Source organism: Silene latifolia, chromosome X (genome assembly GCF_048544455.1).
Source record: "Silene latifolia isolate original U9 population chromosome X, ASM4854445v1, whole genome shotgun sequence".
In the NCBI taxonomy this organism is placed as follows: Eukaryota; Viridiplantae; Streptophyta; class Magnoliopsida; order Caryophyllales; family Caryophyllaceae; genus Silene; species Silene latifolia.
The window spans coordinates 273,561,879-273,574,460 of NC_133537.1; the positions used below are offsets into that span (position 1 = coordinate 273,561,879).

General features: G+C 33.3%; 1 long non-coding RNA gene across 4 annotated transcripts; it reads left to right on the top strand.

Annotated features, from left to right (window-relative positions):
* Positions 1-373: 373 nt before the first annotated feature.
* Positions 374-11,210, top strand: LOC141621819 (uncharacterized). 4 transcript variants are annotated; one of them, XR_012532701.1, is made up of 4 exons: positions 374-465; positions 594-652; positions 9,169-9,284; positions 10,892-11,210. It is a non-coding gene; the product is annotated as an uncharacterized LOC141621819 (long non-coding RNA). The 4 variants fall into 4 exon arrangements; XR_012532702.1 differs by lacking the exon at positions 9,169-9,284; XR_012532700.1 differs by lacking the exon at positions 10,892-11,210 and having other exon boundaries at positions 9,169-9,344.
* The last annotated feature ends 1,372 nt before the right edge of the window (positions 11,211-12,582 follow it).

Genomic DNA, 12,582 nt, shown 5'->3' on the forward strand with positions numbered 1-12,582 from the left:
AGCGGTGGTTATTAGGTCGATTTGTGGATCCTTTCTCGATGAAGGTTGAGGAGTATTTATGGCTTTTACCTTTTGTCACGTAGTGGCCAAGTGGCTATCGGTGAAAAGATCGTTATACCCTCCCGATGGACTGTGGCGGGCTCGCCGAGGGTCTTGGATATGAGTACGCGGGTTGTGTCCCTACCGCCGGTTAATCCGGCCGAGACCAGTGACAGCCGATGGGCTTCACCGCTATTAGATCTCTAAGTCGTTGACTTTGCTGTGAATACCCTTGACCTTGCTCAATGTGTTGACTTGGTCATCGGTGTAGAATATGCCCCATCACATACATTTAGCTAACTAGATATACTCATTTAAGTTGATAGATATATACCACCCTGAAAAGTTCCCCAAATCACACAACAAAAAACCCAAAAAATGTCGTAACCTCACCATTATAATTTTGTGTCATCTCTTCATTCATTGGTGAGTTAATGCTTGAATGATTTCTGTTTCTGTCATTTTGTTCACAGAGTTTATTTTTGTAATCTTTCTTTATAAACACATCTACCAATTTTGTCCAACTGATGCTATACGTTTCAACTTTTTGCCAGAATATAACCCAAATTGTGTTCTTCAGCCTAACTGATCACATTTCAGATCTACCCACTTGGTAAAGATGCCATCTTTTTTATATTTAAGTATGGTTTTTTATTAGTTATGATCATATGTGAATTGGGTATTTGTTAGAATTGAATTCGGTGCAATATTTTCTGATTTCAGTTTTAGTAAGGCGGCGTTCCACAAATTTATTGTAAAATGTCTACGGTCAGATTTAGAACCAATTTGCCTGTCATGGATTCGAATGTGCAACCAAGCTAGTCGTCTACAATACAACCCTAGACAACGCCGACGACATCCTTGACCACCCTCAAGGCACCTTGTAAGAAGTCGGCTACCGTCATCCACACTCAAAACCTTCACGAACCACCACCCCAATGTTGCCATTTGTAGTACGACCAAAATTCACAAGACCAGGAACATCTATCACACCCACCGGAAATCCCCAAACCACTGATTTCCCCATAATAACTATCCCGCGACCTCGGCACAGACCCACCGGAAACCACTAAACCACCGCGTCACCATTATTCGAAAGTTCTTCTAAGTGCTAGATCTACAAAAAAAAAGGAAGTAAAATTTCATAAAACTAACTATACAGACGATTTAGTCGGGAAATTTAAAGCCAAAAAGAGGTCTTCATCACCGTTGTCGGCATATACATACGAGGTCACCGACGAAGGAAGCGACGGAGAGGAGGATAGCTAATTGGCGTGGTCTGCGTCGCCGGCGTAGGAGAGAGCCGACTCCGGCGGTCGTCTGGGCTTCTGCCACCAGTGGCGGTGGTGGTGGTAGATTAGGGAGAGGGAAGGTGGTTTGTGAATGTCTGATGGATAAAGGGCGTCAGAAAGACAAGCTGGGGTTGACTTTTGTCTTTTGAAATTGTGTTTTTAAGTTGGTTCGTACGGTTCGCACCGTACTTTAGTTCGTACGGGATCCCGCCTATATATATATATATATATATATATATATATATATATATAGAGAGAGAGAGAGAGAGAGAGAGAGATTGGATTTGGTGATTTTGGTTCTTATGGTGAGTTGTGAGTTGGAGGAATCTCAGCCACTAGATTATATTAAAGATGAGTGGCCAAGATCAAATCTTACATGTCATATAAAACCATTGTCATTTACTTATTTTCTCTTTTTTCTAATGTTACTTTTTTTTTTTTTACTTTAATTTTTTCTCTCTTTTTTTTTTACCTCGTGTTATTATGCTTTTTTTTACCACTTTGATTTTTGTTTTCTCTTATGTTTTTCTTTAATTTACTCATTATGTTACCTTTTTTTCTTTTTCTTTTTGTACCGGATTTTTTTTACTTGAAATTTTTTTTACTCTTATTTTTTTTTACCTCGTGTTATTATGTTGTTATTGTGCTTTTTTTACTTTGATTTTTTTTAATGACTTTGATTTTTGTTCCTTTTTTTTTTACCACATGTTATTGGTATTATTTATTATTGTGATGTTATTCATTATTACTTTGATTTTTTTACGACTTTGATTTTTTTTTTTTTTACCACGTGTTATTGCGCCGTTATTACCGTTATTCTCATTGTTATTGTGATGTTATTAGGTGTCACTTTGATTTTTTTTTTTTATTTTTTTACTACTTTGAGTTTTTACTTTTTTTACGCATGTTATTGTCTTTGTTATTCCGGTGTTATTGTGATATTATTAGGTGCCACTTTGATTTTTTAACGACTTTGATTTTTTTCTCTTTTTTTTTTTACCACATATTATTATTCCATTTGTTATTGTGATGTTATTCTTTATTACTTTGATTTTTTTACGACTTTGATTTTTTTTCTTTTTTTACCACGTATTATTGTCTTTGTTATTCTATTTGTTATTCTCTTTATTATTGTGATGTTATTCCGGTGTCACTTTGATTTTTCTTAATACTTTTGATTTTTTTAACCTTTTTTTACCACATGTTATTGTGCTGTTACGACTTTGATTTTTTTTTACTGCTTTGATTTTTTTACTTTTTTTTTTCCTGTGTTGTTGTGCTGTTATTGTAGTGTTATTTTGGTGTAATTGTAGTGTTATTCTTATGTTATTGTGGTAGTACTCTGATGTTATTGTACTGTTATTGTGATGTTATTCTCATGTTTCTCTAATTTTCTCATTATGCTAATTTTTTTAATAAAGAAGTCATTATTTCCCCACAATAGTTGTTCCAACCTCATCTGGGTTATTTTTTTTTTTAATAAAGAAGGCAATTATAGCTTGACTGCTACTCAGGTAGAGCAATACGCGTGTTCAAAAGACTCCAAATGGCTTTTGACCTTGGCATAGAGCATATACTCTCTGAAACAGATTTAGAAGTAATTTAAGACAACCTGCCTAACCCGGCAATACTGACTTCTATATGATTACTCAATGCCAAGCATATCTAAGAAATAACAGCTGAAAAATGCAAGTGAGTCGTATTTACAGGGAAGCTAAAAAGAAATAGCCAACAAGTTGTCAAACATCGCAATTCAAGAGCAGCTAGTGTACAACTGATGGCCTGACAAAAGTAATATCTTAAATAAGCAATGCACACACAAAAACATTCTGTTAATAGATCACTCGGACAGTCGGACTCTATATTAGGCTATTAGCAATCATGTCTGGTTACATGGTTAAGTAAAAGTGAGGGACTAGAGAATAAAAGTTGTTCCAGGGTTGAAAGACCTCCCTGGTATAGAAACGAGGCTTGTAATACAAAGCTAGAGTCTACTATCCCATGGGTATGTTTTTAGTTCAAATGCTTCAGTTGTGTCATCCTGTGGATCGTACCAGATGAGATTATAAGCGCCTAAATAGCAGTCCATAAACAGTAAACGACGGGACCTTTCCGTTAAAGGGGCAACAAAAACACAACGGTAAAATTTTCCTGGAATATTATATTTTTTGCTCCATGAATCTCCATCTCCACCAAAGAATAGTCTAACTGAAGGTATGCTCATATTTATGAAGCAACAATGACTCGTCATGGCTATGAAGTTGAGAAATCAACATTAGAGTCGGCTTATTATTCTAAAAAGAGAATATACCTATGCGGAATGTATTTTAGAGCGCCCAAAACAATCTGACCACCCAAGGAAAATCCGGACAAATAAAATTGTTGGCCAAGCTATAACTGATCAGCAAGCTCTTGAATGTCCATACACATGCTTTTTAGTGTTCTCTTTGGATCAGGATCGCTGTCTCCATATCCTGGCCTATCATAAGAAATTATGCTCACTCCCAACTCTTGAAAAAATGCCTGGAGTTTAACAACAAACCAAAATATCAACAATGGCCAACATAGGAAGCTGAAAGTGATAGGTACCAGTGTGCCCCCATGTACTGAATTTACTCGGTGAAATTGTCCCCTGGGAAATCATGACTAGTCATGGCCATGAAGTTGAGGCTCCACAACGTCTGATTAACAAAGCTCTATTCGTCTCCTTCAACAATGAACAATCAACCCACCAACACAAACCTTCATCTTCTCTCAATCAACCTGCCTTCCTACCGCAAACCACCCAATTTCACACCACCTATCACCAATTGAGCAGCTCAGGGCTGCCATGCTTTTCACCCGACACCAAGAAGACACGCGCGTGACCAGGCAACTCTAGACCGTCGCACCATGTCAACACCCCGAGCTCGGATTCGCAGCAGAAGTCATACAACCATCCACGACGTGTCCACTTCAAACTCGGTCTCTCACACCCATAAGCAGTACCTCCGTGCTAATACTCTCCGGAAGCTACGCACAACAATTGACAGTTGCATTTGAGGAGAACAACCCTATCTTTGCGATCAGTTCGTCGCATTTTTATTACAGCAATTGACATCCTTTTCTAATACTCTCCTGATTTATCATTAATTAACAATAAATTAACTATAATTAGTCTTCTAAATTAACTATTAAGTACAAAAACCATGAATTCTACTCCAGCAATTGTAACTACAAAAACAATTAAATCTGATCTATGGGGGAATTAGAAGCTTGGAATCTTGTTCAAGTAGAGATGGTAACGTTATTTCTGCCGTCATTGATTAGCTCATTGATATTTCGAATCGAAGAGGGGGAGAGTGAAAATTGGTTCCTGAATTTGGGGATTAGGGTTTAATAATCGGAAAATTTTGACTTGAGGGAAAGAGAGATGCTAAAACGCAGAGGCTTTTTTAACTTGTCGTCAGTAACTAAATGACATGATGAGAATGGGGGAGCAGTATATATATGGGCGAGTGATGAGATCTGAACCATTGATCTCTAATATAATTTAATGGTCTAGATTTTCCAAACTCACAACTCACCATAAGAACCAAACTCACGAGATCCCGCCTCTAATATATATATATATATATATATATATATATATATATATATATATATATATATATATATATATATATATATATATATATATATATATATAAATGAGATCTAATGAGTCCACCCAAATTCCTTGAGTCCATAAGTCCTCTTTAGGGCCATTGAAAATATGAGATGAAAGGCTGAGATTGAAGGAGAAAAGGAGGGGATTAATGCTAAAAGGAGGGGATTGATGCTAAATAATCACTTTCCCTCACTACCATCACTAATCAAACCCCTAATTTCACTATATAAGCCTTCTTTTTCCATTCACTTCTCTCTCCTATCACACAAATATCATTCTCCATCTCTCTAAAAACCCAAAAAATCAAAAAATCCAAAAAATAAATCCCTCCTCTCATCCTCACCCCCACCACCACCCCACCTACCCGGACGTCCCTCACCCAACTCCTCCCTCATGTCCGCCACCACGCACCACCACTAAGTCCTCACCCGACTCCTCTCATCCTCACCCCCGACACACGAACGACCACCGCGTACCACCACTACCCGACACCAACCGACCGACCAACTCCCTCCCTTTCTCCCTTTTTGTCCAGATCCAAGCCGCCGACAACAAACGCCCTCCCTCCCTCACCCGACTCTCGAACCGACGTCCCTCACCCGACTCCTCCCTCCAACCAGATCTGCAACCCGACACCCCCTACAACAACAACCCCAGATCTGCTCCAGCCCCGCCACACACCACGCTCCAGCCCAGCCGCACCCTCGCCGACAACCAACGACCGACAACCACGGCCTCTTCTCCCTGCCTTTCTCTTTTTCCATTTTTTTTTTGTTTTTCATAGTTTTTGTTTTTTTATTCAGTTGATTGAATTTTAAGATTTTGTCTTTTTTTCTCTCAAATTTTGTTTTTTTTTTCGTTTTTTTTTTTACATTTTATATTTCGTTTTTATTATTTTTTTTTTTCAGATTGTAGTTTGTTGTTTTCAATTTTTCATTAAATCTCGTCTTTTTTTTCAAATATCATCTTGTTTTATAATTTTTCAAATCTCGTCTAATAAAAAATCGTCTTGTTATATATTTTTTTCAGATTTATGTTTTAGATCTGGTTTTGTTGGGTTTCTTTTTCATTTTTCAGATCTCGTCTTTCTTTAAATTTACACTCATATTTATTAGATTTACACTCATATTTCTTTAAATTTACACTCGTATTTCTTTACAGTTACACTCGTATTTCTTTAAATTTACACTCATATTTCTTTAAATTTACACTCATATTTCTTTATAGTTACACTTGTATTTCTTTACATTTACACTCGTATTTTTTTACAGTTACACTCGTATTTCTTTACATTTACACTCGTATTTTTTTTTACAGTTACACTCGTATTTCCTTACAGACTCGTCAAATATCTCATTTTTTTTGTTTTTTTTTTCAGATCTGCTATAGATCTTTTTTTGTGGGTATGAGTTGGTGGAGGAGGACGGTGGTGGTGTTTGTCGCTAGTCGGACTACAGTTACACTCTTAAAGGACAAAAGTTGCACTCTTAAAGGACAAAAGTTACACTTAAAGGATAAAAAAATTAAATTTACACTCTTAAAATATTACATTTACACTCGTAAAATATCAAATTTACACTCGTTAAATGTTAAAATTATAAAAATTCAAAATTTCCGCCACAAAAAATCAAATTTACACTCTTAAAGTATTAGATTTACACTCGTAAAACATCAAATTTACACTCGTAAAATGTTAAAATTATATAAATTCAAAATTTCCGTAAAAAAAAATCAAATTTACCATCTTAAAATATTACATTTACACTCGTAAAACATCAAATTTACTCTCGTTAAATGTTAAAATTATAAAAATTCAAAAATTCCATCACAAGAAATCAAATTTACACTCTTAAAATATTAGATTTACACTCGTAAAACATCAAATTTACACTCGTAAAATGTTAAAATTATATAAATTCAAAATTTCCGTAAAAAAAATCAAATTTACACTCTTAAAATATTACATTTACACTCGTAAAACATCAAAGTTACACTCGTAAAATGTTAAAATTATATAAATTCAAATTTTCCGTCACAAAAAATTCAAAATTACACTCTTAAAATATTAAATTTACACTCGTAAAACATCAAAGTTACACTCGTAAAATGTTAAAATTATATAAATTCAAATTTTCCGTCACAAAAAATTCAAAATTACACTCTTAAAATATTAAATTTACACTCGTAAAACATCAAAGTTACACTCGTAAAATGTTAAAATTATATAAATTCAAATTTTCCGTCACAAAAAATTCAAAATTACACTCTTAAAATATTACATTTACACTCGTAAAACATCAAAGTTACACTCGTAAAATGTTAAAATTATATAAATTTAAATTTTCCGTCATAAAAAAATAAAAATTACACTAAAAAAACTTCAAAGTTATACTCGTAAAATGTTAGAGTTATACTTGTAAAACTCATACAACATTACATTTACACTCATGAAATCTGAAAATCAAAACTGATTAATTAGGGGCTAGAGAGAGAAAGAACATTTAATTAGTGTATAGAAATTTGATTAGTGATAATTATTTATTTTTATTTTCAATCTCAACCATCCATCTCAATCCAACCATCCACATTTTTTTCCTTTTCTTTTTAATAGCCCTTAATCAATTTCATCTCAACCATCCATTGAGTCCTTCTTTTTAATAGCCCTTAATCAATTTCATCTCAACCATCCGTTGAGTCCATCCAATGACCCTTAGAAGGACTTGGGGACTCAATGAGAGTGATGGACTCATTAGAACTCCACTATATATATATATATATATATATATATATATATATATATATATATATATATATATATATATATATATATATATATATATATATATATATATATATATATATATAATTAGGATCACATGAGTCCACCCTATCTTTTTGAGTCCGTGAGTCCATGATACAATATCACACGTTATACTACACAATATCACAGTTTACAGTTTCACACGTTATACTAAACAATATCACAACTGAAAAAAAAAGTTTTTGAAAAAAAAATTCGAAAAAAAAATCGTGATATTGTTTTGTAATACAATATCACACGTTATACTAAACAATATCACAGCATACATTAAAATTTTTTTTTTTTAAAAAAAAACTTTTTCGAAAAAAAAAATTGAAAAAAAAAAAACGTGATATTATTTTGTAATACAATATCACACGTTATACTAAACAATATCAAAACTTAAAAAAAAAAAAAAAAAAAAAAACTTTTTCGGAACAAATATTTGAAAAAAAAAATTTCGAAAAAAAAATTTTGAAAAAAAATTCGAAAAAAAAAATTGAAAAAAAAATTCGAAAAAAAAAATTTGAAAAAAAAAATTTCGAAAAAAAAAATTGAAAAAAAAAATTCGAAAAAAAAATTTCGGAAAAAAAAAAATCGTGATATTGTTTTGTATAGTGCGTGATATTGTGTTATGGACTCATGGACTCAAATATATAGGTGGACTCACCGGATATTGCCTCTATATATATATAGAGGCCGGATCCGGTGAGGCCGTTAATTATGGCGAGGCGGACGGCCTCACCAAATTCCTTAAACTTGGGCGGACTGATTAACATGGACTGATTATCAATGTTCATTGGGCTGGATATTTGGGGTCATTCTTAACTTTTCATTTGACCCAAATATTTTCTCTATCTAAAATAGACAATTAAGAGCACAAATACTTTACTCTCTCTCTAAAAAATATAACACACAACGTTGCAGTGATTTTCAAAATCTCGTTTCCAAAAATCCAATCAGCAACATCAATTGCAGCGATTTCCGGCAAAATTGTTCGTAGATTTCATCGTAAGCGACATACTGAGAACGCGATTTAAAGCAATTTTCGAAGAAGATTTTGATTAATTTCCAGGTAATTTCATAATTTTTTGATTAATTTCCAGGTTAAATTCCAGGTTTTTAGTTGATTTCCGCCTGAAATAAGCAATTTGCTGCTAATTGTTGATAACTCGCTGATAATCGTTTGATTTTTCTCTCGAATTAGTTTGATTTTGTGGATTGTTATTGTATTATAAATGACTGTCTTCATTTTTGCTATATGAATCATTGATTCCCGTCTGAAATAAGTAATTCAATTGACGAAATTAGGAATTTTGACGAAATTATGAATTTCAGACCTTGTTTTGTGAATCTTAGAACTTGTTTTTTTTCATTTGGCCCAAAAGTTGCTGCTATTGCTGGTGCTGCTGGTGGGATCATGGTTGGAATGATTGTCGGGGCGAAACAGGCTATCAAGCGTTATATTCCTCTTTGAATCAATCATTGATTTGTTGTTATGAGGGTATGAAATTTTGTTTGGAATTGGATTGGTTGGTGGAATTTGCCAAATAAAGTTGGTATCTTTAGCTTTATTTTGTGTAATAAATACTCTGTGTTCAGGGAATGGAGGTTTACTGTGAAATTGTGTGTTGTCGTCGTTATTATTTGGGGTGTTTGATTACCTTTACTGTTGCTCTTCATATTTGCTTTTGTTTCATTAGAATCAACAACCATTGGCCTGCTGTTATCAACTTTGATTTGTCCAATTTGTCAGCCTCAAGTAAAAGATATATATTTAAAGGTTGACTACTTTGTTCCTGCCCAAGTTCGTTTTAAAGGGCAGAAAAATGTAATGGTAGAGGAAGAAAAAAGAGGGTCGATCGGGACACAACCATGTAGGTGGAAGAGAAAGGGTGGAGGAGGTGAGTGAATTCACAAATAGATAGACTTAGGCAGAAAACAGATGGTTCTCTTTTTTGATTGAATTTTTGCTGATGAAGGATGGGAGAATAATGTTTTGTTCGAATAACCCCCTAATTGGCGAGAGGTTTTACATTGCAAGTAGTTGAAATTACCTATTTTGCTTTTTTTTTTTTTTTTTTTGAATCTCAGACCTTGTTTTGTGAATCTTAGAGCTTGTCTTGTGAACCTGTAAGTTAATATTCTGAAACTTGGTCGTAAATGGTTGAAATCACCCATTTTGCTTTTTTCCTTATTTTGTGAATCTTAGACCTTATTTTGTGAATCTCAGAACTTATTTTGTGAACCTAGAAGATAACTCTTTTGTCGGCAATTACATGATTCAATCAGAAATTCATGAAGTACTAGATACGAATCTTATTTTGCTCTTTTTCTTATTTTGTGAATCTTAGGCCTTATTTTGTGAATTTTACAGCTTGTTTTGTGAAACTGGAAGCCAAAATTGTAAAAATTCTTCACAAGTGGTTGAAATTACCTATTTTTTTTTTTTTTTTGTGAATCTCAGACCTTGTTTTGTGAATCTTAGAGCTTGTTTTGTGAACCTGTAAGTTAATATTCTGAAACTTGGTCGTAAATGGTTGAAATCACCTATTTTGCTCTTTTCCTTATTTTGTGAATCCTAGACCTTATTTTGTGAATCTCAGAGCTTATTTTGTGAACCTAGAAGATAATATTCTGAAACTTGGTCATAAGTGGTTTAAATCACCTATTTTGCTCATTTTCTTATTTTGTGAATCATAGGCCTTATTTTGTGAATTTTACAGCTTGTTTAGTGATACTAGAAGGCAATATTGTAAAAATTATTCATAAATGGTTGAAATTATGTATTTTGCTCTTTTTTGTGAATCTCAAACCTTGTTTTGTGAATCTTAGAACTAGTTTTGTGAACCTAGAAGACAATATTCCGAAACTTGGTCATAAGTGGTTGAAATCACCTAATTGCTCTTTTTCTTATTTTGTGAATCTCAGACATTGTTTTGTGAATCCTAGAGCTTATTTTGTGAAACTAGAAGATAATATTCCGAAACTACGTGAATTTTCACATAGCAGTCTCATTCTTTATGCCCCTTTTTAATAGTAATTATGTATATTCGTAGAAATTATAATTTTTCCAAAAAAGTATCTAATTTAAGGTTTAACTCTTCACAGGGGATACATCGGAAGAAGAGGAAGAAGTGGAAGAAGTAGAGAATAGAGAATGATGTACGTGTGAGGATGATGACGATCGAAGACACGCAAGTTTTAAATATGTTTTATTCTTTTCTACGTTGATTTTTTTTGGTTGTAAACTTAAGCATTTGGTCAGTTGATTTTGTTTAGCGAAGGATTTTACGCAATTGTTTTTTTTTTTTTGGTTCAACGAAGCGCGCACTTAATCGCATTACAATAGGGGGGGTCGGGGAATCGAACCTAAGACCTATTGTCCAGGATTTTACGCAATTGTGTGAACCTTGAAGGTCATTTTTAATGAAACTTGGACCTTAATGTGTGTGAAATCTCGTTTACTTACGAAGTTTTTTTTGTTTCCTATTTTGTGAATCCTACACCTTAATTTGTGAAACTGGAAGGTGTTTTCTTGAAACTTGGACTTAAATGTGTGCAATTGTTTACTTACGAAGTTTTTAATTTCTTATTTTGTGAAGCGTACACGATTAATTTGTGAAACTTAGACCTTATTTTGTGAATCTTAGACCTTAATTTGTGAAACTGGAAGATGATTTCGTGAAACCTAGACTTAAATGTGTGAAGTCGTTACTTTGAACAAGGGTCTGAATTTTTGCCTTAATACAAAGATGTAGGATTCACAAATTGTGAATTCTACACCCGTTTTTTTGTAAATCCTACATATTACTTTGTGAAACTTAGACACTATTGTGAAACGTGGTCATAAATGGTTGAAATTATCTATTTTGCTATTGTTCTTATTTTGTGAATCCTAGAGCCTGTTTTGTGAATCCTACGGCTTGTTTTGTGAAATTAGAAGGTAATATTGTGAAACTTGGTCATAATTGGTTGAAATCACCTATTTTGCCCTTGTTCTTATTTTGTGAATCCTAGAGCCTGTTTTGTGAATCTTAGACCTTGTTTTGTGAATCTTAGAGCTTATATTGTGAAACTAAAAGGTAATATTGTGAAACGTGGTCATAAATGGTTGAAATTATCTATTTTGCTCTCCTTATTTTGTGAAGCCCAGACCTTGTTTTGTGAATCTTAGAGCTTATATTGTGAAACCAAAAGATAATATTGTGAAACGTGGTCATAAATGGTTGAAACTATCTATTTTGCTCTTGTTCTTATTTTGTGAATCCTAGAGCCTGTTTTGTGAATCCTACGGCTTATTTTGTGAAATTAGAAGGTAATATTGTGAAACTTGGTCATAAATTGGTTGAAATCACTTATTTTGCTTTTGTTCTTATTTTGTGAATCTTAGAGCCTGTTTTGTGAATCTTAGACCTTATTTTGTGAATCTTAGAGCTTATATTGTGAGTCTAGACCTTGTTTTGTTAATCTTAGAGCTTATATTGTGAAACCAAAAAATAATATTGTGAAACGTGGTCATAAATGGTTGAAATTATCTATTTTGCTCTTGTTCTTATTTTGTGAAGCCTAGACCTTGTTTTATGAATCCTACGGCTTCTTTTGTGAAATTAGAAGGTAATATTGTGAAACTTGGTCATAAATTGGTTGAAATCACCTATTTTGCTCTTGTTCTTATTTTGTGAATCCTAGAGTCTGTTTTGTGAATCCTAAAGCTTGTTTTGTGAAACTTGGTCATAAATGGGTTGCATGAAGTTTATTTTTCCTATTTTGTGAAACTTGGCCCTTATTATGTGAAACTT